Source organism: Anser cygnoides, chromosome 6, assembly GCF_040182565.1.
Source record: "Anser cygnoides isolate HZ-2024a breed goose chromosome 6, Taihu_goose_T2T_genome, whole genome shotgun sequence".
Taxonomy (NCBI): Eukaryota; Metazoa; Chordata; class Aves; order Anseriformes; family Anatidae; genus Anser; species Anser cygnoides.
Genome location: NC_089878.1, coordinates 33,835,619 through 33,859,233, shown reverse-complemented (window position 1 = coordinate 33,859,233; position 23,615 = coordinate 33,835,619). Strand labels below are relative to the sequence as shown.

General features: G+C 39.5%; 1 protein-coding gene across 4 annotated transcripts in view; it reads left to right on the top strand.

Annotated features, from left to right (window-relative positions):
• Positions 1-23,615, top strand: part of DPP10 (dipeptidyl peptidase like 10) — a 492,868-nt gene that overhangs the window by 231,371 nt on the left and 237,882 nt on the right. Inside the window, exon 1 of one of the 4 annotated variants that reach the window (XM_048079612.2) lies at positions 17,338-17,661. The exons of the other annotated variants lie outside the window; for them this stretch is intronic. The gene's annotated coding sequence lies outside the window, so the exon portion shown is untranslated. Of the gene's footprint in view, positions 1-17,337; positions 17,662-23,615 lie in introns of those variants that run through there. 4 annotated transcript variants of the gene reach the window in all.

The following is a 23,615-nucleotide window of genomic DNA, read 5'->3' as shown; positions in this document are numbered from 1 at the left end:
TGCTCTCTTGCTCCTTGCACTTTCCCTTCATGGCTCCCACGCCTTTATGCAGGTTCTCCGTGTCTCTCCGTGTCTTGCTTTCAAAATAGAGTGTAGGAATCTGTGTAGCATAGCTCAGCACCTGGTTACTCAGTATTTGGAGCCCTCTACTTTGCAGGTGGATTAAAGGGATTACTCACTGCAGGAATGCAAAACTTGGGAAATAGGGTAATCTTTTTGGCTATTTTGGGTTACAGTGAGTTACAGGCACACTGTAGGTTACATAGTAGCCTCAGATATTTGAGCATAAGTATTCCATTGCTTATTTTAAAACCTACTTTTTAGTGTTTCTTTCCAATGTTTTCCAACTGAAGGTATTGCTTCAGGCAAGCTATTCTGATAATTAACAAGAGGGAGGAACTCTTTAAGCACGCTGAGATGTTGTTTGATGTTGTTGTAGAATTTGAAAGCCATCATCTTAGCATTTTTTAGTAACTTGAGGGCATTCAGAGATTACACGCATATGTTACTGACTCACAAACGTGAACAAAGGCTTTCTTTCCACAGTGGTTGTAAGGATGCATTTAACTTGTGATCCCTAGAGAAGTAGCTTAGTTGTTGTTATTGTTGTTGTTGTATTTTAAACTATTAGAGCTTGAAATATGCTTCACTTATGGAAAACTTTTAAGTGTACAAGTCCATACTTCTCATGTTACACTTTCTCTAACATTGCATTGGAAGACATGGGCAGACTCTGCTGCTGAGGGAAATGCCTGTGTCCTACTAGTGGGTAGCTGCAGTTGGTTGACGCTGTAACTGTTAGAAGACCCACGTCATTTTTCAAGTCCATGCATTAGCCACAAGATCTCAGCTGTCGCAGACTTTGTAGCTTTCCACTTTAATCATACACTTCTTTTACGCTCCACTCAGCTGCATCGAATAATGTTCATGAATATATGATAGTAAAAAGAACAATGCTGATGGTGACTGATGATGATAAATTACTGTATTTATCCATTAGGAAGGACATTGGATGACCTACAGATCTGAGGCTGAATCTAAAAGACCTTTTCTAATAGTTCTTAGCACTGCTGGCAACAGTCATATAACTTATTATGTATTATTTATGTAGAGAATCTGTAAATAGTTTCGAATGATTCTCAACCAATATAAAAGCCCTCTGATGTTTGGAGGATATTGTCTTAAGAAAATCAGTTAGGAAGCATTAAACAACGTTACGACTGAAAGAGAATAAAGATTCTTTAAGGGCTGTGGGGCATTATTTTAGACTGTCTGGGGCAATATTTACAATTTACATTCCTTCAGGAATGAAAAAAAACCCACAACATTTTGTAGCTTTCCAGAAAACAAATAGGGCAAATATTAGCTTTCTTTTTGACAATAAGAACAGAATTCTAAATGCTAGTGGGAAAATCATTAAACTTGTTTGGAATGCTGGCCGAGTGCTAGAAACTAAATCAAACACTGCCAGTGCAACTGATCATTCAGCCTCCGTGTTTGTTCTTTCTGCTCCTGCCTGCGCAGGGACTGCTGGCTTCCTTTCCCCTTTTCCTATCCTAAGGCTTCAGAGACTGCTTAAATCAATGCATTTAATATATATTAGGGGAGTCTTTCAGAGGAAGGATTTGAGCTTAAGTGCACTTAATTAGGAGTAATGATGTGCTGCAGTTTTAAATTTTATGGTAGAACTGTTTAAATCGGATGGTCTAATGAAAGTTCTAAACAAACACAAGATGCCTGTAAGAGTTGGGTGGTATGACTAAGAAAATGTGCAGATTTTCTTAGTTGTCCCTGCTGGAAATCTTGTTTTGGGCATTCTTACCTTATTTACGAAGAATCCTGCAACATCCCAGTGTGAATTGCAACACAACAAAATCCTACTGAAAAGTTTAGGCAAGGGACTTCTTGTTCTAGGGCGCAGATGATTGTATCAGGTAATTAGATGTCATCAAGCATAAATATAAATTTAGATCTTCCCAGGGTAATAAGCCCACAAAGTCAGAAACTTTGAAATGAGTGGGTAGCTGCTATGAAAGGAAATTAGTTAGAAAACGTTCCTTTTTTATTTTTAATTCAAAGGTTCATTGTATTGTGGCACATTGAATATGTTACCTTTCAGTCCCTGAGATGGTTGAAAATATTTATGCATCCTAGCCCATTCCTAATGTGCTTATTTATAAGAATATTCCCCTTGAAAGCTGTGGGACTACTTATGTGAATAACGTCCACAGGACTATACATATAATTTACACCATAATCATTTTCATTATATCCTGGAAAAAAAAAAAATCCTTTGGTGTATGGTAAGATGGATCAGGCTGCAGTAGTTATCCAGATTTCGTCACTGCCATTTTCCGAAGGGTTTGGTGGCAAATGTTCCATGTAGCGGCATGTTTTCAGACTTAACGAACAGAACTACAATGCCAGTATTATAAGTCATGTTCTGAAAAGATTCCTGAAGTCAGCTGTCACTGTAAGCAAGGGGTTTGCTCACCCATTGCCAGAAAGGCAGGGTTTCTACCTATATACAGCATATGTATTTTCTTGTATTTCTTGAAGGGTTTCTACAAGTAATTCTGTGCTGAAGAGAGGATTTGCCCCTTTTTTGTGTCCTGTCACTACAGATAGAAAAGGAGCTTGATGTTATAGTCAAAAGTAGCAGTGTTAATACCCTACACTTCTTATTTCGTGACTAGTGACAACTGAAGGAAGGAAGATGAAAGCTGAGTTGGATGAGTTCATGAAGACTCCAGTGAAGTTTCTTTTTGTTGGTCACTATTTGGATTGCATCCTCAGCTTTTATTTTGGCCCCCTTATAATCTCTTTTTAGACATGTTTTTGATGCTGTAAAGTGCTTTGTTCTGCATGAGCAGTTGCAAAGCTGTCTCCCTATTTTCCCCTTTCAGTTTTGTTACACCTCTGCTGTATCATACCTTTTCCCCCAGTTTCCCATCTTTAATCTTCTATACTCGGAGTTTTCCTAACACTTTTATTCCAACAGTCCTTCTGCCTTTCTTTACCAATGTTGTATTTCTCTTTGTAAGCTAAACAATGCCTTTGTCATCTTTGTCTCCTTACTCTTATTTCCTCATTGCTAATCATTTGAAGAATGTTGTCTCATTTGATTGAATGTAACGCTAACTTTTGTAAACAGTGTAAGAGGAGTCTCCGAGTAGAGGACAATAACATATATAACAAGTGCTGTGTTTTGATACTTCCATCGCAATCCAGTGATTTCATTATATACTGAGAAGTTGTTATGTTTGAGGATGTGGAAGAGAATATACTCATGGTAAAAAACAGTGCCATTGTGGTAATCTGTCTCAGCCGCCAGAAAGGTGTCGTCAGTGGAAACAGGGGCAAACAGATAGACATTTCATATATTTTTATTCTAGTAGAGTAATTCCTCATTCTAATTTCCTATCCCACAACATTAATGATGTTAATGTATATTAAGCTTGTAGCTTAAAAACTGCACTTGTCAGCAAATGAAAATGAAGTAATCCTCATCAGACATATCAGAGGAAGTCTAAATTCTTCTTGTGTCTGGTCCCTGCTATTTTAATTCTTGTAAATATAAAGAGATATTGCTAGAATTGTTTTTCATTGTAAATGGTATTGTCTTCGAACAGGAATTTGGGAAAAGGCAGTTCCTTCTCTTCTTCCTCATAGCATAATTGCTTGTAGCACAGAACCACCCTGCTTGTTCAAGAAGAGGAAGAATTGCAGAAAGAAGGCTTAGCATACTAACTCAGTGAGCAGTACAGCACAGTCCTTTGTATCAGGTCAGGGTATATATTATTGCTTTATTTACACCCTGAACACCAAAACCAAAAATCTGGAGTTTCACTGCATACAATGCATACAGAGAGATGATAGATAATTTCAGAAAGAAGCCTGTGTAGGGCCATATGTCATGTCAGCAAGGGAATATATTCAGTGTGTAAAGAAAAAGTAAGTTTCTCAACTGAAAATGTTGTTTTCTTGAGCTTTGTTTATCTCCCTCATTCTGGTCACCTCCCTGCATGATTTTTTCCTTGGGGACGGGACACCCAGCTCATCTGGGAGTCTAGGTTAGGCTGGGTCTTTTTATTCTAAATAACAAAAAAAGAAGCAAGACAACAACAAAAAAGAACCAAAACCAGAACAACCCTCCTCTTCCAAAGCCAACTTTGTGAATTTTCCCCTTTATCCTTTCCTTCATTCAGGTTGTACTTTCTTAAATGTTTTGTTTGTATTTAGGAAACTGTCAATTATATTCTTTATAAATCTTCCCTCACTTCTCAGTGGGTAAAATTTCCTTTCTAAAATATAAGCTAGGGAAGTGCAATGCAATACAGTGCCACCTTTTGCTTCAGTTCATCTCAGTTACAGCCCAAGTGGACTTAATACCACTTCTTGCCTGAGATGAAATGGTGCTTCAGTACAGGACTTTTTCTCTTCCCTTTAACTTTAGAAAGGAACAGCATTTTCTGCCAAAATAAAGCATTGGAAGTGTAAAGTAACCTTACCTGCTGCTGTTAATATCTTTTAAACTACTATAACTTACAAAGGTGTGATTCTCTTTACTCTTAATTACTTGCTCCATTTCTTTTTGTCAGGCATCTTTCTCCCATCTCCCCTGCAGTGGGGTGGGAGAGATGCTGAATGCATTTGGGCATTGCTTACCTCTAGGGAGGAAATACATGCACTGAAATAATATTCTCCAACTGTTTGCATGCCCTTTGGCATTCCTTTGGTCTGCAGTAATTTCAGTGTTGCATTGCAATAATGCTTGGGTAAGCCAAAGTAGCATTTTAGATTGGATTAAAAGCATACCCGTGAAACAAATCCTGCTTGTACTTATTGAACGTTGGCTTGCACCTCACAGCAGTTTTTGTGTAAACTGGATTCCTTTAGGATGAAATTAAGCAAGGTGATGTGCTCCAGAAGAACGCTTGGGGTGTTCCAGTTGCTGATGGGTGTTTGTCTCCAGGATCAGACTAGAGCTGGCACGTGCAACCCCCAGAAACATGCAGGTTGTGGACGTCAGGTCCTAAACACAAACAGCTTTTCTCTCCAGTTCTGCTCTCCTGCCTGCTAACATAAACAGAGCTTTAGAAAACACAGAAGGTGATGCATAAATGCATAGATTTAAAAGCAATTGTGTGCTTGCTTTTTTCACTTGGTTGTAGGCCTGATACATTTGCTTTGTAAGACATTTTTCATTGCGGTACTGTTTTATTTTCCTTAAGTGTTTGGAGATATTTGCCATTTTTCAAAAACACCACTTTTTTCGAAAAAACACTGTTGACTCCCTGGTTAAGACAGAAACACACTGGCAAAAATGAATGGGTTGCGGGTGCTGGAGAGGTCTCAGTTTCACTAGAGAGATGCTGATAGGAACAGCTCAGAACCTGGGTATGGAAGAGAGAATAGACACATGGAAAGATAATGAGTATAAATCTTGTTGGAGGTTTATAGAACATATGATGTTTTGTAATTAAGTCTTTTTTTGTCTTTGTTTAGCTTGAAAATTTCATGGTGGGGAGGGAGCATACAAGGTTTTCCATAATGTAGGTGAATGTACCTGAAAGAGTACCACTGACTTGAAAGAGGATGAAGATAAGGCCATCAAAACGTAGCAAGCCAAGAACAGAACATGGGTTTTTGCAGGATTTCTGTATGACTTGGGTAGCTCTTTCCATTATTCTAGGAAAATACTCTTAAGTTGTAAATAATGAGAATACATTTGGAGGTCAGGTAGATCCAGTATATCTTTCAGTAATTGGCTATGTAGTGGTTAATAGGGCTAACTTTAAGGCAGCATTTTATGTGAGTAGTTTGGGGTAGAATTAGTATCCCCTTTTTGTCTGACCCCAGCAGATAAGGGCTGTAAGTTCATTGCCTGTTCTTGCTGTTAGCACAGTCCCACATGGCTCAGCTGAGCAGGATGGAGTCTTAATCAGTCACCTGTTCTCCAGTAACCTGAAAGCACGAGCTTTTTTGTGCCTGTCTGTGTGCTCGGGGACAGTGTGCCCAAGTACAAGATAGAGGAATGAGCCATAGTCATACTGACATGGAAACCATTTCCCTTAATAAGGGGAATTGAGTTGTCCATTTTACTGTAGAAGATTTCCATTAAGAGCAGGGTGTCCAGCACATTTGCCATCTAAAATATGGGCTGGTCAGAGCTCAGTGGGAAGAAGTACATAAAATAGGAGTGATGGATGAGACAGAAGTCCCTCACTTTGACCTGCTGAAGGAGTGAACAGACACACAGTAAGTGTCCCCTTCCAGATCTGGGTTTGCACAACATTTGGTTTTCCCATCTTGCAGAAACCATAACAAGGACCAATGGCTACGTTAAAAAAAAAAAAAAAAAAAAAAAGGTAAAATAAGGAGCATATTTGTTTTTTAAATGAGGCAATATAATGCTTATAATAGAACTGCTGAGGTAAGTTTTGAACTCTTCTGCATTCAATGTTTTTTAACTAAAAATGGTTTCTGGAAATGTTCCCAAGGAAAGATTCTTGTCCTGCAGACAGAGGTATCTGAGTGAAATGTCATGGACTGGAGTCTACAGGAGACAGAATAATGGGGTTTCCTTTCGATGCCTTACAGGCTCTATGGGATTATTAGTATTCTTACCAGACTTGATAAATGAACTCTTAGTATTAAAAAAAAAAAACAAAAAACCCCACACCTTCTTTACCAATCATCTTTCTTTTTTTTTTTTTTTCCCTTCTGCTGCTTGACAATGATAGAAAATTCCTCCTTCCCTTTTTACATGCTATTGTAAATCTTTGTCGTAATAGCAAAGGAAGAATAGGTTTTCTTATATGTGAGCTCAAGAGAACTACTAAAGAGCTGCAGTTTGAAATATGAAATCCTACTCTTAGGAAAGTTTCCATGCAGCTTTTGACAAAACTTAATATATATTTATTCCTGGGTCTGAAAGCTGCAGCTGTGACTATGAAAAGGAGTTTGAAGCCTGCTTTGTTGCTGTAGTCAGTGGCCAGTATTCATCCATGACCTAGTGTTAATTCTGGTTCTAGGACCCCCGTCTGGCTATCATTACAATGCCAACTTCTTTCTTCTTTTTCTTCTTCTTCTTCTTCTTTTTTTTTTTTCTTTCTCCTTTTTTTCTATCTGACAGCTCAAGAGTTTTAATTTTACCAAGTCTCACTTGCTACATACACGTTAAGGAAATTCTTTCTTTTTTGCTTTTCATTGCATTGGCTATTGCAGTGAAAGAGACTTCTTATGTGTCCTCTCTGTAAATATATTCAGTGTTGGTTCAGTTAAAGCAGGCCTGAAAATACATTAACACTTGTTTTGTGTCTTCAGCAGGTACAAGTTAGGCTGTGCAAATGGGTAATGTTTACCTAGCGTCCATCTGCTTGGCGCATCGGTTGTTCTGTACCTTGGGGTGGTATTTCCCACCCGAAAGGGAAAGCCTTGTTCTACATCTGCTATATTGGGACTTGCTTTCAAGACTGGCTCTACCGTGGTGTTTTGCCATATTGTATCTCTTTTCCCAACATTGCACACTGTATGTAGACAAGTTTCGTATTTAAAAGTAATTGCAGAAGTGGTGTTTAGTCATTGAAAATGAGTTAACTGTTTCTGTGAAGGCTCTCAGATGTAGCTGATAGATTACTGTGAGGATTTTGCCCTTAAGGATTCTTGAGGTTCTTGGTATGGAGAAAACCATGCTTTGAGATTAAATTATTCAGCAAGTGTTTTTCAAAGTAATTAAAGCTTCTAGCATTTAATGTTTTATGTATGCAGATTAAAAATGAAGGTTGATTAAATCACGACAAAGGGAAGTTTATTCACAAACAGCAGACGGTAATGCCTCCTTTGTGACTGGTGGAGCACTGTTGCGCCTACTTCATTATATTGAATGTTGGCTCCGTTCTGCTAGTGCAAGTTTTTCTAGGTGATGGCGTGGTTAAAAAGTGGAAGGCGAATTTTGATGCAGTACAGCCCTGGCTTTACTCAGTAGTGCAGAATACTTTTATTTTTCTGTCGAGTATCTGATTTATAGGCAGCTTTTCAGTTCGTGTTTTTGAAATGGCCAGGTAAGGTATACAAAGCTCAACAAGATCAAGAAGCAGGCCAGAGTAATGATTTTCTTGTTGAAAAGTAATAGACATGTCAATATAGCATGTAATAACAGCAGGTTTTGCGGTGTGGTGCAGAACAGTAGGAATGTGAAATATACATTACATAAATTATCTGAGCATAAGTTTCTGCTGAGTTTTGGGCTATTGTAACTCATTTGTTCTTTTTGTTTTTGTTTTTCTAGTCACAAAGAATTTCAATGTATAAAATCCTGCAACCCTTTAAAAATTGGACTTGGTTATCTTCTCTGGATTGAGTACCTCATGATTTGAAAATATATACTAGCTGTTCAGGAATCGGTGAACGGTCTTAATTATTCCAAATCTGCTTTCTTGGGTGCTTTGGTGAGGGCTGCTGCACTAGTGATGGGGCTCTTCTGAGAGTTTTCCTTGAGAATGCATGGAGGTAGATTTTAAAGCTCACCTGCAGAGATGGTGTTTTGCCTTTAGTTTCACAGTAGAGTCCTGCAACACTGTTACTCCTGAAACAAACTCATACTTGTTTACCTTCCTCTGCCAGTTCATGATTTTTATATATTTTACACACACACACTGCTTTCTCCTGCAGTATGTCTTGTGTTTTATTTCTGTACACATCAGCATATATAATGCATTATAACAGCTTGCTCCTCTGTTTGTGATTTGTCCACAGCAGATCTCTTTTACAACATCCAGGGAGGTGCTCTGCATTTCCTAATCATCTCTGCAAAAAGTAGTCACCAGAGAGTGTTACCCATGAATATTTGTGCATAGAATAAGGGATGTATTTTTTCAGGCCAGAAGTAAGAGCCCTTATTGTTGAGGAGGGACACATGTAGAGTGTAAATCCTTAAAATTTCATGGGCGTTTGAGGGATTTCCAAGCCCAATTAAATAAACTAGTGAGCTCTGTGAAATATCTTAAGGGAATCATAAGTGTCCACCGGTCCTGTAGAAAACACCTAATAGCTGTTTCTGAACCTGTAAAGGTTTCACGTTTTCATTCCACTGGGAAGGACTATTCCATGTGAAATTGATGGATTCCTCCACATGGGAAAAGATTCAGCCTTTTGCATGGTTTTGTTCTACCTTTGAGAAAGGTTTGTCATCAGGTTACATTGAAGAAAAGGAAAGGAGGCTGGTGATGAAAATAATCTCTTCATGTTATGAAGATATTTTCCACATTAACTCTCTCACAAATCATGCTTGATGAACTAGCAACACCAATGTTTACTGATTTGTTGTTGTTTGCTATATTTCATGGCTATCCCTGCCCTTGTTATTCTTGTTACTACCAAAAAAATCCTCGCCTGTTAGCATCTGAGCCCTTCATGCATTTAAGGCTTAAATTTAAAGTAATACTTAAGGAAAATGCCTCTATTTTCTGATCATGTTCCAGTCCTCTTCTGAGAATAAGAGGTGTCTGTACCTCACCTTGAAGAGTCTGAAAACAACTCCCTGTTATCAAGATTTAACAACACTGGGGAAAAATCAGAAGTTAGTTGGCTTTTAAGATATTGCCCAAAGGCATTGCATTCTGTACGCAGCGTTCTCTGATGTTGATGAAGCGTGAAATTTAAGACTCTCCAGAATTTCCCCTTGAGTATAAGACTTCTAAGTAAAACCAGGATTTGGTGGCTGCCCAGAGGTTAACATGGGTGAGTTGTTTTCACCAGCAAAACCATGTTCCATTATGGATCTCTGAACCAGGGCTTTTGGTACTGGGGCACGCAGCTCTGAGTCTGTCAAAATTGCTGCAATATCCCATCTTTTTTAGTGATCAATGGAAGACTTTGTCCAAGGTTGTAGGACCTGTCATTCTTTCTCTTCAGAGCAGTCACTGTTTTTCTGAGGGCTCCATTCTTCAACTACATGGCACCTATGACTTTATTTCTGCAGTTTTGTACTTCAGCAGTTCCAGTTCAGTTCTGAGGGAGCAAATGGCTGCTCAGTGTTTTGGAAAGGTTTGTTTATACTGTGACAGGGCTTCGATCCTCATCCGTGATCGGATTGTGCTTCTAACATCCGGGGGAAACAAAAGTATTTGCCTGAAATCCAAATAGGTAGGATAAGAATTGGGCAGATGAATGATAAAACTGTTATTTCAATTTTTCATTTTTCTATTTCAGTTTTTCTAAAATGGAAGTGAATTGCTGTGGTGTGACAAACCTAACCTAACCTACCAGTTGTTTGCATTGACTGTCTCTGAAATGGAAATGGTGTCTTTCCATACGGAGGGAGACTATGGAGGGAAGAGTGTTTCATTCACTTGAAGTGAATAGATTTTTTTTTTTTAAGTACTACATAAATAGAAAATTGTCAAACAATCACATCAAACTGGAAAAAAGAGGCAGTATATTTGGAGAAAAAGGTAGCTGCAGGGTAGTTGAAAATCTTTAATTAAAACGGTAGGATCATTTTCATGGTGACCTTTCTTGCTCAAGAACCCTTGGTGAATACTAAAAATTTTATGCATACAGTGAATGAATTTAAATGAATATCTTTAGCATACCATGTAGTGGTAACTATCTACTTTAACACTTTATCTGTGTTAGAATTATTCGTGACTTAGAAATTTTCCCTTTTAGCCACCATTGGTATCTTGAACCTCAGGGTGAATGCCTGTCCTTTTTGGCCATGGTATATGTTCATCTCCTTCATGGTCCTGCTTTCCCCTAGTGTCCAGAGACCTGGGCGTTTGGGAGGGGGTCCTCAGCATGAGCCACTGAAGCTGGAGGTTGCAAAAAACCTCTGAAAACAGAGACAAACCAACCGTCACTTCTGAAAAGGATTTCACAGTTGTAACGCTGGCTTTCTCTCATCCCTTTTGTGTGTGCGTCTCTCTTCAGTTCTTTCAAAGAGTCTAAACATCCTTTCTGGAAGAAACAGGGTGGTTTATTCTGAGTTATTGCTGCTGACCAAAACTAGCCTTTTCATGCCTGGAGTAATGATATCTAGCATGCGTAACAGCTAGTGTCTGTCCTTCCCTCTTGATTCTTCTTTTTATTTTTTTCAGCATACACTCACGTTCCTGGAAGATGTGCTAGTGCTTACAGTTCAGTTTGGACATGTGGAGGCACCAAATCATTTGTGTTATTAAACCGAGCTGTAATTGGATGTAATGGTACCTACTTCCCCGGACAGTTTACATTCTGGGTAGTTAACATTTGTGAAGCAGTTTCAAATGCTACAATGAAAGGTGCTTTGAAAATGCAAAATGTTGTTATTATTCCCAAAAATACAAGGCTTCTCACCAGAAGTGCTCATAAACATGTAGCTCTTACTGTTGAGATTTACTTAAGTCTTCATCTTGGGATATATGCTGTGTAAATTCAGTTGGAGATTTTATTGATATTTTTCTTAGAAATTAATGAAGCTACAAGTAGCCCTGCTGCTTGGAGAATAGCTGTATTCTCATTCAATGTGCTACAGCTTTGAAGAAACCAGCCTTACCAAAGCATCTCTATTCATATAAGATACTGATTGGGTAAAGCTGGATGTGATTTGTATTAACGCTCTACTCTAAGCAATACAGCTTAGAACAAATAACCCTTTCCTCTAAGCAAAACCCCTTCCCCTCAGCAGAATAACCAATCTTGAAAGGAGTAACAGAACAGTGAGTAAAAAGCTATAATCCAGTCATCAAATCCCTGAACATTAAGCTAAAGCACAAATCCCATTTTCCTGTTCAGAAATCGGACATAATGAAAACATTGGTTATCCGCGTGTAATCTGCCCCTTGCTCCCCTGTTGCTGGCCAGTGAGCAGGGCTCCATCAGCAGCATGCCGGGGTGGGACATGGTACACCCATGACATATATATATATATAAAGAAAGATACTGGAATGCACTTGGTATTTTTATATTATGCAGATTTTGGACAAGGCATTGGTGGTTTAAATACTGGAGGAAGGATGCGATGTGGGTGGGTCGGGTGGCCCTGCTGTGCCCCATAGCACACAGAAAGTTTCCCAAGAAGTTGTGGCTGTTTCAGTTCCCAGTGGTGCTGCTGGCCTTTGGACCATGCACGGCTGTAATGGAAGATGTCAGGAAGGGAGATGGACACATGGTGGCCCAGTGTGCAAAGAGGGGCAGTGCAGCACAGGTGCAGTGTCACAGGTGCTGCAGCATCACCTTGTCATTTCGGTATTGTCTCATTCTGTGTAGTCTTGATGCTGTTGTGGTGTTGCCATGTTACCCGTCACCAGCATGTTGAGGGCACAGCGATTTCTCTCATGTTTCCGAGTGTGAATGCAATGATTTGGGCACTGTTTGGAGCTGCAGATGCTGAAGTGTGGTTTCACCTCTCAGCCATTGGCAGAGCTGAGAAGAAAGTCCGAGACTGATTTTGCAAACTCATTTCTCTGGAGAGAAACGTGACTGATCACTATTCAGAAGTGCCAAATGCTCACAACATTCTGCTGAAGCCTGGTGTGCTTGGGCTCCTGAAAGCCACTCTAGAGGCAGAAACGATTACAAACCAGTAGACAGTAACCAATTTTCATGCCATGGTGACAAAGCCTTTTCAAATAATTACTTGAAAATACAGCTTTGAAACATGTATTTTCTGTATTTCTAGTATTATTTATCTGATAAGCATTGAGTTGTTAAAATTAATCCTCATTTACAAACTTCTTTCAAACAAAATGCTACCACTCTGACTATTGTTGTTAATCTCATGAGTTTACCAACATGTGGACATCAGAAGGGATGTTTTGCTTTGATTGGACTCTTGTGCATAGAAAACAGCACACACTCTGCCCATCTGCTTCATTAAACTGTAAAACTGATTCTATTTTTTAACATATTTTAATGCATAGGCATTAAATATTTTGTGTATTTAAATTTCTGTATTTAGATCTTGAGTAGCCGTATGGCTTTTAAAGCATACAATCTCCTATGTTAGTTTCTGGGTTGTTTTTTGTTCTTTGGGACTTATTTGAATTTCTTTTTAATTTGAAAGTCTTCTTACCTCACTTTAAGTCTTGATATGAAGTTCTTAAACCAGCAGAGAAGATGAGACAAGTTTTAGGTATTTTAACAGAAAATTCATGTCATCAGTCCTTTGCTGTTAATTATAAAGTAATCATGGGTGACTCTGCTCTTAAATTAGATGTCTACAGTGATGTTGAAAGGATTTTGGATCTTAACATGGTGAAATGACTTCAGGTCGTGGTATTCGCAGGTTAAATCTAAAATACAAGAACTCCTTTGTTGTTGTTGCTATTAAAAATGCATTCTCAGAATCAATTTTTATAAACATTTCCTTTGCATCAAAAATAGCAATGTCTGAGCTGGCTTTTCTTCAGATGTTTCCCTGCATTTCCTTTTGAAATGGAAAGCAAACACAAGAAACCAGTTCAAAGAGGAATTATGCAAGACAGTCAGACCCAGCTGGGGCTCCTCCGCAGTACTTTTGAACCATTGCTGCACTGGTGTAAGAACAGTGCTGACTAAAATCACAGGAGGTACTTTGGGCCTCGTTTATATCCAAACAGAGCTGTCGTAATTATGGTGACCTATGAGAATTATGTCATTATTTCATAGCCATCTCAAGCTGCTGTATCCCAAGAGAGAAAGTGGCGTTGTATCAGTGTGTCCTGGTGTCGTGACATGTAAACCTCATACAAAGGTGACTGGCAAAGATTAATGTTTTGTAATTGTGAACAAGAAAAGGAAGTTGAAGACCTTTGTACTGTGTATTTTTTAAAAACAACCAGCAAGCTGTTCGGAAAAGAATATGTGTGGATCAGCATAGGAATTAATTTATCTGTGTTAAGAGAGCCTTGGTGAATGTTTAGTAAAAATCCACTTTGCTTTGGTTGTTTCCTGGCCTTACTCATGGGAGCGCTTCGCTGTAGTAAGTGGGGAGAAGATACAGCACATGGACATCTCTGAGGCTTGTCCCAAGTCCCTGAATCTGCTTGGAGATCGACGGCTAAATTTTGTAGTGCAACTGTTATATTTGTCACTACAGAGTTCGCCCCCAACCCACACCCCCATGAAAGTCACAGGAATAACTTGTTCCTTGAAGCATTGCCCGAGCTAGTAACCATCTTGTTTTCTGTTTTAGCTGTCAGATGAAGAGAGTGGAAATCATCATTGTAGCACTTCTGCAGCTTTTAAAAGGGAAAGACAAAAGAGTTACAGTTCTCCTTGAAGCATCAGCTACAGGACGGGGTATTTTTCCCAGTGTTTTTATCAGCTTGTAGTAGAAAATTCTCAGTTACATACGTGCTTTTTGTTGAGGCTCAAAGCCAGATCCATCCTCAGGTGGCTGAAGTCAGTAAAACCAGTTCACGTGGACCATGGCAAAGTGTAACTCACTGATGTGTAGAAGGAGATAGAATTAATTCTATCTACATGACTGCCTGTGACTGAGCAGGGACATCATGGGATGAAAGCTGGCAGAGAACATAGCCCTGATACTGTAGACAGTAGGAAACAGTTAAGGAGTAATTTCTTCTTCTTCCCAGTAATGTTTTTTTTTTTGATCATTTTTCAGTTGTGATGTGAGCACATCTTCAAGACACAACCTGTCTGTATTTTTCCCTCAAAAGAAGAAGACGGAAAAAAAACAAAACTTGTAGTCAGATAAATGCTTGATTACTTTTCATGATTTATAGACTTCTCACCCATCTCTTAACACAAGGTTCTCTAATAAATGCGATAATAATCAAGCACAGTCCAATTTTATGAAGTTTTATACTGTAGTGGGGACGTTTTTGAAAAACGTATCACAGATAACTCTAAATGTCACCCAGTTAAACCAGAAGTTATTTTACCACAATAGCACCTTTATTGTTACGTGAGATAAAGGAAATTCTTATGGAAGATATTTGTAAAACATGCATTTCTAAAACGTTTTTCAACAATGGAGCCTGTAGGACAGCCTTAGCTGATACAGCACGTTGTTGAATGAGCTTCAGACCAAAGCCGGAACAAGTTTTTATGTTTTCACCAAGCGCTCTTTCCAAGAGGTCCTCTTTGGGCACTGTCTGACTGCTGGCTTAACATGTTCAGAAAGTGAAATGCTACAAAAATTGTCTTGGTTTTGGAAATTAAAAGCTCTTAAGCTTCTTAAGTTCTAGTTGTGTTGTTTTGCCTCTGGAACATTTTCCATCTTTTCCACGTACCAGCGTTGGTTTCCTCGGTATCCTTCCCTCACGAGCAGCACAGCACTTACTGATACCATACACCAACATTGGTCAGCATGCCTTCGGGCTGTATGTAGACAAGAGGCTTGTCTTCCTGAAGATATGAGCCCTACGGCCCAGATAGTATCCTAAGAAATATTAGGGAATTTAGGAATAACTTGGGAAAAATAACAACTTGCGTTCCTGAGCCATGCAAGGCCCCAGGCCTCAGGGCCTCTCTCCATCCCACGTGCAGCCTGTCCAGCATTGTTCTGCTGTGGTGGAGGCATGGATGGTGGCGGCACTTCTGCTGTGTGGCGGTGCTGTGAAGGTAACCAACTTCTCCTACACTCACTGTACACAGGAAAGTGAAAATTCTCTCTCTGTGGCACTTCAAATACTAAGGACAAACCAGAAGGATTCACAGAAAATGACTTGAAGTGGAAAGGGAAATTGCTTAATATAAATTAAGCTCTGAATATTTTATCTCTTCTTACAACTAGGATTGATGGTGGATTATTTATCTATTAATCTGCATCATCATGACATGGAAGAAGCCACACGGATTAAAACTGACTGCCAGTCTGGCACGTGCCCACGTGTGCCAGGCTGTGCCCTCACTGGCAGGCCTGTAGCTGTTCAAATTAATGATGCTCCTAATTTACAAGTTTCTGGGGCATATTTAACCTAAAGCATATTTAACCTTAACAGAGCTCAGTGATGGGTTTTTCTTGTGAGAGGGAGTATTTGAAGTCATACTGAAAGTGATCATAAACATATTTAATAAATTATTGGGTGTTCCTGGCCTGAAAGATTTCTTCTACAAAAATGAGCAGACATATCTACATGCATGCAGCAGATTTTTCAGTCAGCCCTTTTCTGGACACTCGTGATTTCCTGTAGTTATTTACGTTCATTGAAAGCAACAAGGATTTGGCTGAAAGATTTTTGTGAGCTTGCTTTGGAAAGGAAAGAAGTGAAGAAGCTGGGTGAGGAGGAGGGAGATGCTGTTGAGACTATGGGTTATTTTAGTGGGATGAAGACACTTGCTAATGATTTCTTCTCTCCGTGGATCTGGCTTAGTTGTTGCTTTCACCAGTGAAGAGGGCTATTTGCATGCACGGTCTCTTGCTTCCTCCCCCGACTTTTTGCAGGCTGCTTTTTCCTGTGCCCTGCGCCTTAGGAAGCACTTTTCCCTGAAAGGCTTGTCAAACCGTCCTCAGTTTTATCTCCGCAGTACTTCTTTCATCTGTTTATATATAAGCAGTTTTTAAAGGGAACAAATGGCCTGTGTGATCATTCCCGTGTTCATTTTTTATGTATTTAATTCCTGATGCTGAGACTTTGTTTTTCAAAGTGGGATTAGAACTGATGAGGATAAACAGGGCCAGCGCTGCATACAGCAGTAGTGGGGCCTCTGTAAAGCTCAGCCAGGGTTCCTTATTGACAAAGCCTAATTAAAAATGAATGAAGGTAAAGATTTTGCTGTTGTTAGTCAAATGGCCTTCCAGGAACTATCTCACGCAGCTGTTCTTTTGGTGGTAACACAAGGGAGCTTAAACCTCAGGCTGGTGGAAGGCTTTGATGCCAGGATCTGGTGTCTGCGGGGACTCGGAGAAACCCTGGGTTGGTGCACACCACTTCCCGGTGCTGTACCGCTAACCCCGCAGCACAGTTGCCTGCTCTGCAGGTATTCTATTTAAAAGTCTTAAATCCATTTCCTGGAGCAGTTCCTCGGTGCAACCAGATTGAGCATCAAAGGATTGCCTGAAGCCCTGGGGTAGAGCTATTTATTAAGGCTGATTAACATGATGAACGTGCTGTGTGTGAATTAATGGCACCCTGTAAATACTGGGCCTCTGAGAGTTTGCAGCATGCCTCTGGAGAAGCTAGGTAGGAAGCAGTGGTACAGCCGCTGCTTTTGCATGTATTTTAGTGCTTTTTTGTGTTATCCTGATTTCTTTGCCATTGCTACTACATTTTACATTGTATTCAGAGGTTAAATGAATATCATCTTTATACCAATTAAGGGGTATACAGGATGTGTTTATGAATTAAAATCATTTTTTTATTATTTTTATTTTTTATTTTTTTTCTTTTCATTTTTGGAGGGAGTGGGTGAAGACTTATGAACAGCTTTGTGGTGTAGTGTGTTTTGCTTTCTGTTTACTGACGAATGGTGTTTTCTTCAACCAGCAAGCTGGCAGGGAATTGCAAACAGTGACCTCATTTATCCTACTAGCGCTCACTCTTCTTGACGGTTTCATCAGCCAGGGGGAAGGCGTTTACTGTTCAACTGCTGCCAGCAAAGCTTGCACTTATTTTTATCTCAGAGAATACTCTGAACACTGTGTCAACTAAAACAGTGTTACACTCATCTTGCAGGGTACCAAATTTTGGTGAGATAGGAGCAGAAGCAGACCCACAGTGATGGAAGCAGGTTAGTTCACTGGTGTATTTTATTACAGCTTTAAGCAGCATGTGCTGTAAAGCTGTGCACTATTTTGAACCTCACTAACTGGAAACCTTTTGCAAAAATAGTGCAGTACACTGGTTCATTGAACACTTTTGTAAAAGGTGGAGGAAAATCTATAGAAATGCAATATTCACTCACAAGAATGTTGTACAAAATTAAGTGTCAGTAAATGGACCAATAGTGAAATGACTTTATAAAAGAAAATATGTATGTGTATATATATATATATATATATCCCTGTTGGTGGTTTTTTTTTTTTATGAGTTGGAACTCTGAACAGTTTCCTGAAGGGTCATGTGCTCCAGATTAGTTTTCATTTCGTAAAATCACTCTTGTTAGACTTTTTGTACAATACACAACTTTTGTAAAGTGCAAAGTACTTTATTACTAGATAGTACTAGATATTGAAGTATTTATTTTAATTTTGTTGCCAGGTATTAGCAATGCATAATCTCTACAGTATCTGTTGTGGTAGTGAAGGACATGGTTGTCCTTGCTGCAAGCTGGCAAACATAGGCTTGTTGACTGCAGATTGGCAGGTTGCTTTTGTACATGTCCTGGCTGCGATTCCGATATGCATTTACATAAAGGAACTTCTCAGGGCATTTTGAAGAATTCATTAGTGCTGTAAGAGTCCTTATCAATAATACGAATTCAATATTGTTTAGTATAAACTTAGGAATAATGATGAATAATCAGTATATAATTAATTTGAGCAAGTTTTCAGCCCTTGTCCCTTTAGAGTCATAATTAAGATATATAGCATCTTTGCTGAACCATTTTACACTAAGTTCCAGTGGGAAGAATGATCCAGATTTGGTCATTCAGAGGTGATTTGGATGTCAGCAGCTCGTTTTGGGTTATTGGATTAGTTTGCTTTGACACATTGACGATGATTTTTAGACTTCAACTTCAGTCTTTTTTTTTTTTTTTTTTTTTTTTTTTGTAGAAGGATTCGGGGTACAATATCCAGCATGTACAAATTTGTATTTTAACATTTTGGATACATCCCTCATGAAATTAATTTTCTTTTCTAGTGGCCTTTAAAGACAAAATGGCTTGATTTGTTTTTTAATCTGTGATTGTAGAGAAAGAAACATAATCCCAGAATGGGAAGACAGACAGTCTGCCTCTGCTCAAATGCTTAGAGGGAGCTGTGATCTTGAGACTGGGGGAGAGAAAAGGAACAGCATCCCACTTGTATTGGGCTAAAGCTGCTTGCTGGATAGGAAGCACATCTTTTGAGAAGTTTCCCTAGCAGATCACATGTGAAAGAGAAAATGACTGGTAAACTGGTAGGGGAGAAGAACTGGTAGATCACCAGGTGCCGAGCCTTCAGCTGGAGTCCATGCTGGGTGGCTGCACAGTGTCTTAGGTGCCTTGCTTGCTTGCTGCACTGGCGATGAAGGCAATAATGTGCTGGTGCAAGCCTTGAGGCACTCTGTTACCTTGTGTCAGGCAGGGAAGTGGAAGAGCACTGTCAGAGAGAGCTTCCCAACAACTGGAATAGCCTTTGGCCAGTGTCACAAGCTGTGACACTTACTGTGACGCTTACTGCCTTACTGTGTTAAGTTGTATATAAAAAATCATGTAAAATGTATCAGATAGATGAATTGGTAGATTCATGTCACATCCTCGGCAAATTTGAGTAGATTTTTAGAGCCTTCCGTGTTAAAGAAAGACAGATTACCAGTAGTAACTCAAATCTATTGAGTGTACTAGCAAGGGTTTTCTGATCATGTAATGAATTAATAGCCAAAACTTTGGACGCTGTTTCTATTCAGATTACCTTTCCTGACTTGAGATTTTTCTGAAATAGGTTGAACTCATATTTGTTCTACAGCATACAACTGGGAGCAGATACATCCATCCCAAAGACAAGAATAGCTGATTTGCTGTGGAGGCATAATGAACTCATACTGAATACTCATTTATTCGGTATCTGCTATTTATATCACTGTGTCAGTGCTTTATCCTTAACAAAACTGCTTGTTACTGCTCTTATTTCCTGAGTCTCAAAGAAGATGAAGACAGCATAGTCCCATACTGTCGTCATACTGGACTTATAAAATCATTTGCTTTGCTGTCCTGAATTTAAAAAAAAAAAACACAACAGTACTTTCATTTAATTGAAGTTATTTTGATGAGCTTTTTTGTCATCTGCCTCAGGAAATGGTACTCACATCTCTGACATATGAGTTATGTCCTGTGCTATACTCCTATGAATAAAGCTATCATTAGCTTCTAATTTGAGCTGCTGGTTTTCTGTAGTCACCACAATTAAATTTTTATATACTTTTTTTTTTTTTTTTTAAATATCCTTTGATGCACACCAAGGAGACAGGGACAAGGTTACAGGACCTGACATTGCCATGCTGTTAAAATAAGGTTTTGATAAAGCAACCCAGGCCTTGTTTTATTCTGGGCTCTTCACCAGGGGCTAGAAAAAAAAAAAGTATTCTCTATTAGTTTGAAGACTGAGGATGGCATGTAAACCATATTTTCCAGTAACTAATGGATTATTAAAACATTAGAGAGGGGAAAGTGGGAATATTCATTAGAGAAATTACAGGCAAATAATATAGCTGAAGGAAAGAGTTCAGGAGAGCTCTCTGTTGCTTGTCTTGGCTGAAGAAGTGGTGTGTGTCTGCAGTGGAGGGGAGCAAAATCATTGGCTTCCTATCCTCAGTGTCCTATAGAGGCTGTACTGGAACGGGCACAGGTTGGTTGTGTGCATTTGCTTTGCCGTAAAGCAGAGAACATGAACAGTTTCCATTAGTGTTTTACTTCAATACTTCATTCTGGCCTTAGCAGAGGACTGGTAGTTCATGGAGATCTGGAGATGTTCATTACAATTTATAAACACCGATAGCATGGGCAGTACCTAGGAATGGTAAATCCTGAATAGGAAACCAAGATATATTTAAGAATTTGGGCAACTGTGGCATGTTCATAGGAAAAATGACTTCACTAAGCAGCACTTTAAGACAGGTTTGTCTGCAAATATTTGGTGGACAAGAATAGTAACAATTTGCCAAAGAAGTATATTAAGATACAGGAAAATGTAGAAAGTTACTACACTAAATGATAGGTAAAAAGCAGGGAAGATTAGAATAAGAAAACACGTAAGGAATGCATGCAGACACTAGCGTTGGAGGCCCTTCCCTTCATGATGTCTGCACTGAACGTTAGAAAAAATCCCACATTTTCAAAATAGAATATTGATATTGAGTAATGCTCGGTTCATTATTGTGATGGGCACCTAGTAATCCAGATCCAAGTTTAGCACACAATAACAGTTATTTGTTCAAATGAGGGTGCATCAATTCTCAGAAGGATCGAAGAAATTGTAAGGCATTTTCTATTGTCTGAATTCCAGAGGGGTGGTTCATTTATCTTGAGAGATCTACAGAATTTAAGAAAAGAGTGTTTTAGGATGTTTGGAGAAGTCAATAAAGAATTGGCTACTTCAGAAACCTTCTTTGTTCAAGTACTGTATGAAAAGTGTTTACAGAAGTAAAGGGTCTTCAATCCTAGAAGGTTTCAGGGCTTACTCAACCAAAGCAGTAGCAGCTTTGAGGATCATCAAGGGCATAGCTTCAAAAAAATGAATTATATCGAGTCCTACCTTCAGTTTCAATCCCTACCTTCTCTGCCTGAAGCAATCAGTGTGTCTTACCATCAGCAAAGCCCTGGTCGAGGATGGGACAATCCTTTTTGTAACAACTCTTTCAGCAGGGCCCCTTCCATCTCTTCTTTAAAATGTGCTGTTTTCAGTCAGAAAATTCATGATGTGGTTATGAGGTGTGGAGCCGCAGGGGAATTTGTCATTGTCTTGGAAATTTATCTTTGGGTAAACCCCTTACTTTAACCTGGTAATATAGAGTGCATTGCTCTACTCTGCCTACATTAAAAATGGTCTCAATTTGGGTTTCATCTGCACTGGAATTATCTCCTTTCATTTTGGTATTGCTACTCCAGAGTGGGAGTTGAAATCAGAATCTGGTCTACTGTGTTGTTTAAGAAGCTGTAAACAAAATAACCCAAACTCATTGATATTTTTGTGAAAATGTATGCTATAATGTTCAGCTTTCTGAAGTGAGATAAACCTGAATCTTCAGCTCTCTCTTGTTGTCTCTATTTTCTGTTAAGAAGTGGCAGTTAACCCTGAAGTAGTGGACTGATTTATAGTAACCTGAAAAAAAAAAAGAAAAGGAAAAAGAAGAAGCCTTGCATCTCACTCTCTCTCACTCTCACTCTCTCCCTCCCCAGTAAGAACAGAAGATGAAAAAGACCATTGTGAAAACTTCTGCTGTTCATAATCTTTCTCAGAAGTCTGCTTCTTCATAATGTTTGGCAATATATGCAATCTTAGGCATTTGTATGGAATACTAATTGAGACGGTTTTAAAATTAATGTTACCTCGAACATTTTTTTGAATCCAATTCCTGTGCCTTTAATTAATCATTACTTCTCTGGCAGTGCAAATTTACATACTTTTAAGGCTGGCTCTCATCCACATTGGCATCTGAAGCCCAGACAGCAGAGCTCTTCTGAGCAACACAGTGAGGCACCAAACAGAAATATTGAAACTTGAAATGCTGCGTGAATTGTTAACTTCTGCCTAATAATAAAACTCGTAGACTTGGCAGGGTGAAGAGAGGGTGGGCAGCTAGTGGAACATATTTCACTTTAAAACGTGCCATGTACTGCAGCACAGGCAGTGCTCTCAGGCTCTTTTTTGCACAGGGAACTGGGCTCAGGGGAAGTTCCCAGAAAATTTTCTTGAAACTCATCAGTTCAATGTGTTCAGAAAGTAATACATGACCATTCTCCCACTATTATCTTATTTCTGTCGTCAGCGCTGTCCAAGAAAGACGTATCTTTTAGATAGGAACTAATGGAGAAAAAACATTAATAAAAATAATCTGTTCAGGGAAGATATGTCACGATGGGTACTTGTGGATGAATGGTATCTCTTGCTGTACTGAGGTTAAAGAAATATTTTCTTACTGGGAGAAAGATTTGAGAGGGCTGAGATTGTTATGCTGTCTCCAGCGCTGCACACACGGGTGTGATGTGAGGTAGGTAACTTGCAGTTAGGAGTTGTCTCTCCTGCTGCTGACATCAAGAGCAGAGGAAATGAGACCTTCCTCCAGCAGAAACTTCTGGGGAAGACGAACGATCATTCGTCCCGGTAGATTGCTTGTGCATATGTGGGTTTAAGATCAGAGGTGGCCTAACAGTCTGTGTGGTGATGGTGGAAATTGCCCTCTTTCTCGGAGAACATCAAAAGTGAGCTGCTGGCGTGCAGGTTTTTTGCAAGACTACTGAGCAGATTCAGCGTGTGTACTCCTCACTCTCTGCTAAAAAAGCACACTTTTCCCCTTTCTCATCCCATTGCCTGGCTCCACGGGGCAGGAGCTCAGTGACTGAAAGGGAGCGCTGCTCATCTCACATTGCTGCAGCCACCGCGCTGCTTTGCCCTTGCTAAACACGACGTTTGGAGAGGCGGGGTGCAGACGTGGTGAAATCTCCAGGACACTTACTTGAAAAGCATGCAGCACTGGTGAAGAGGCGTGTGCTGTTGTTTCCTCCAAGGCTGCCTGTCCTCTGTTCCTCTTGTGGCGAGGCAGGAGCCTCCAAGCCTCTCCTCCCTCCACCTGCAGCCTCTCTGCAGAGCTTTTCTCCAGGAACAAACGTGGACGGTAACGTGCTCAGGTCTTCTCTCAAGCCAGACTCTGACCTGTTACATATCCTTTTCTTTTGCTTTGTCTGTCATACATTGCCACACTGCTCTTTCTGTGAGATTTATTTACTATTTTCACTTTCTTGCCTTTTTGAGGAGCGCACCTCCTGTAGGCTGTGCTGTAGGCTATGCTGAAGGGTTATCTTTCCCTCCTAGCTCCAAGGCAGCT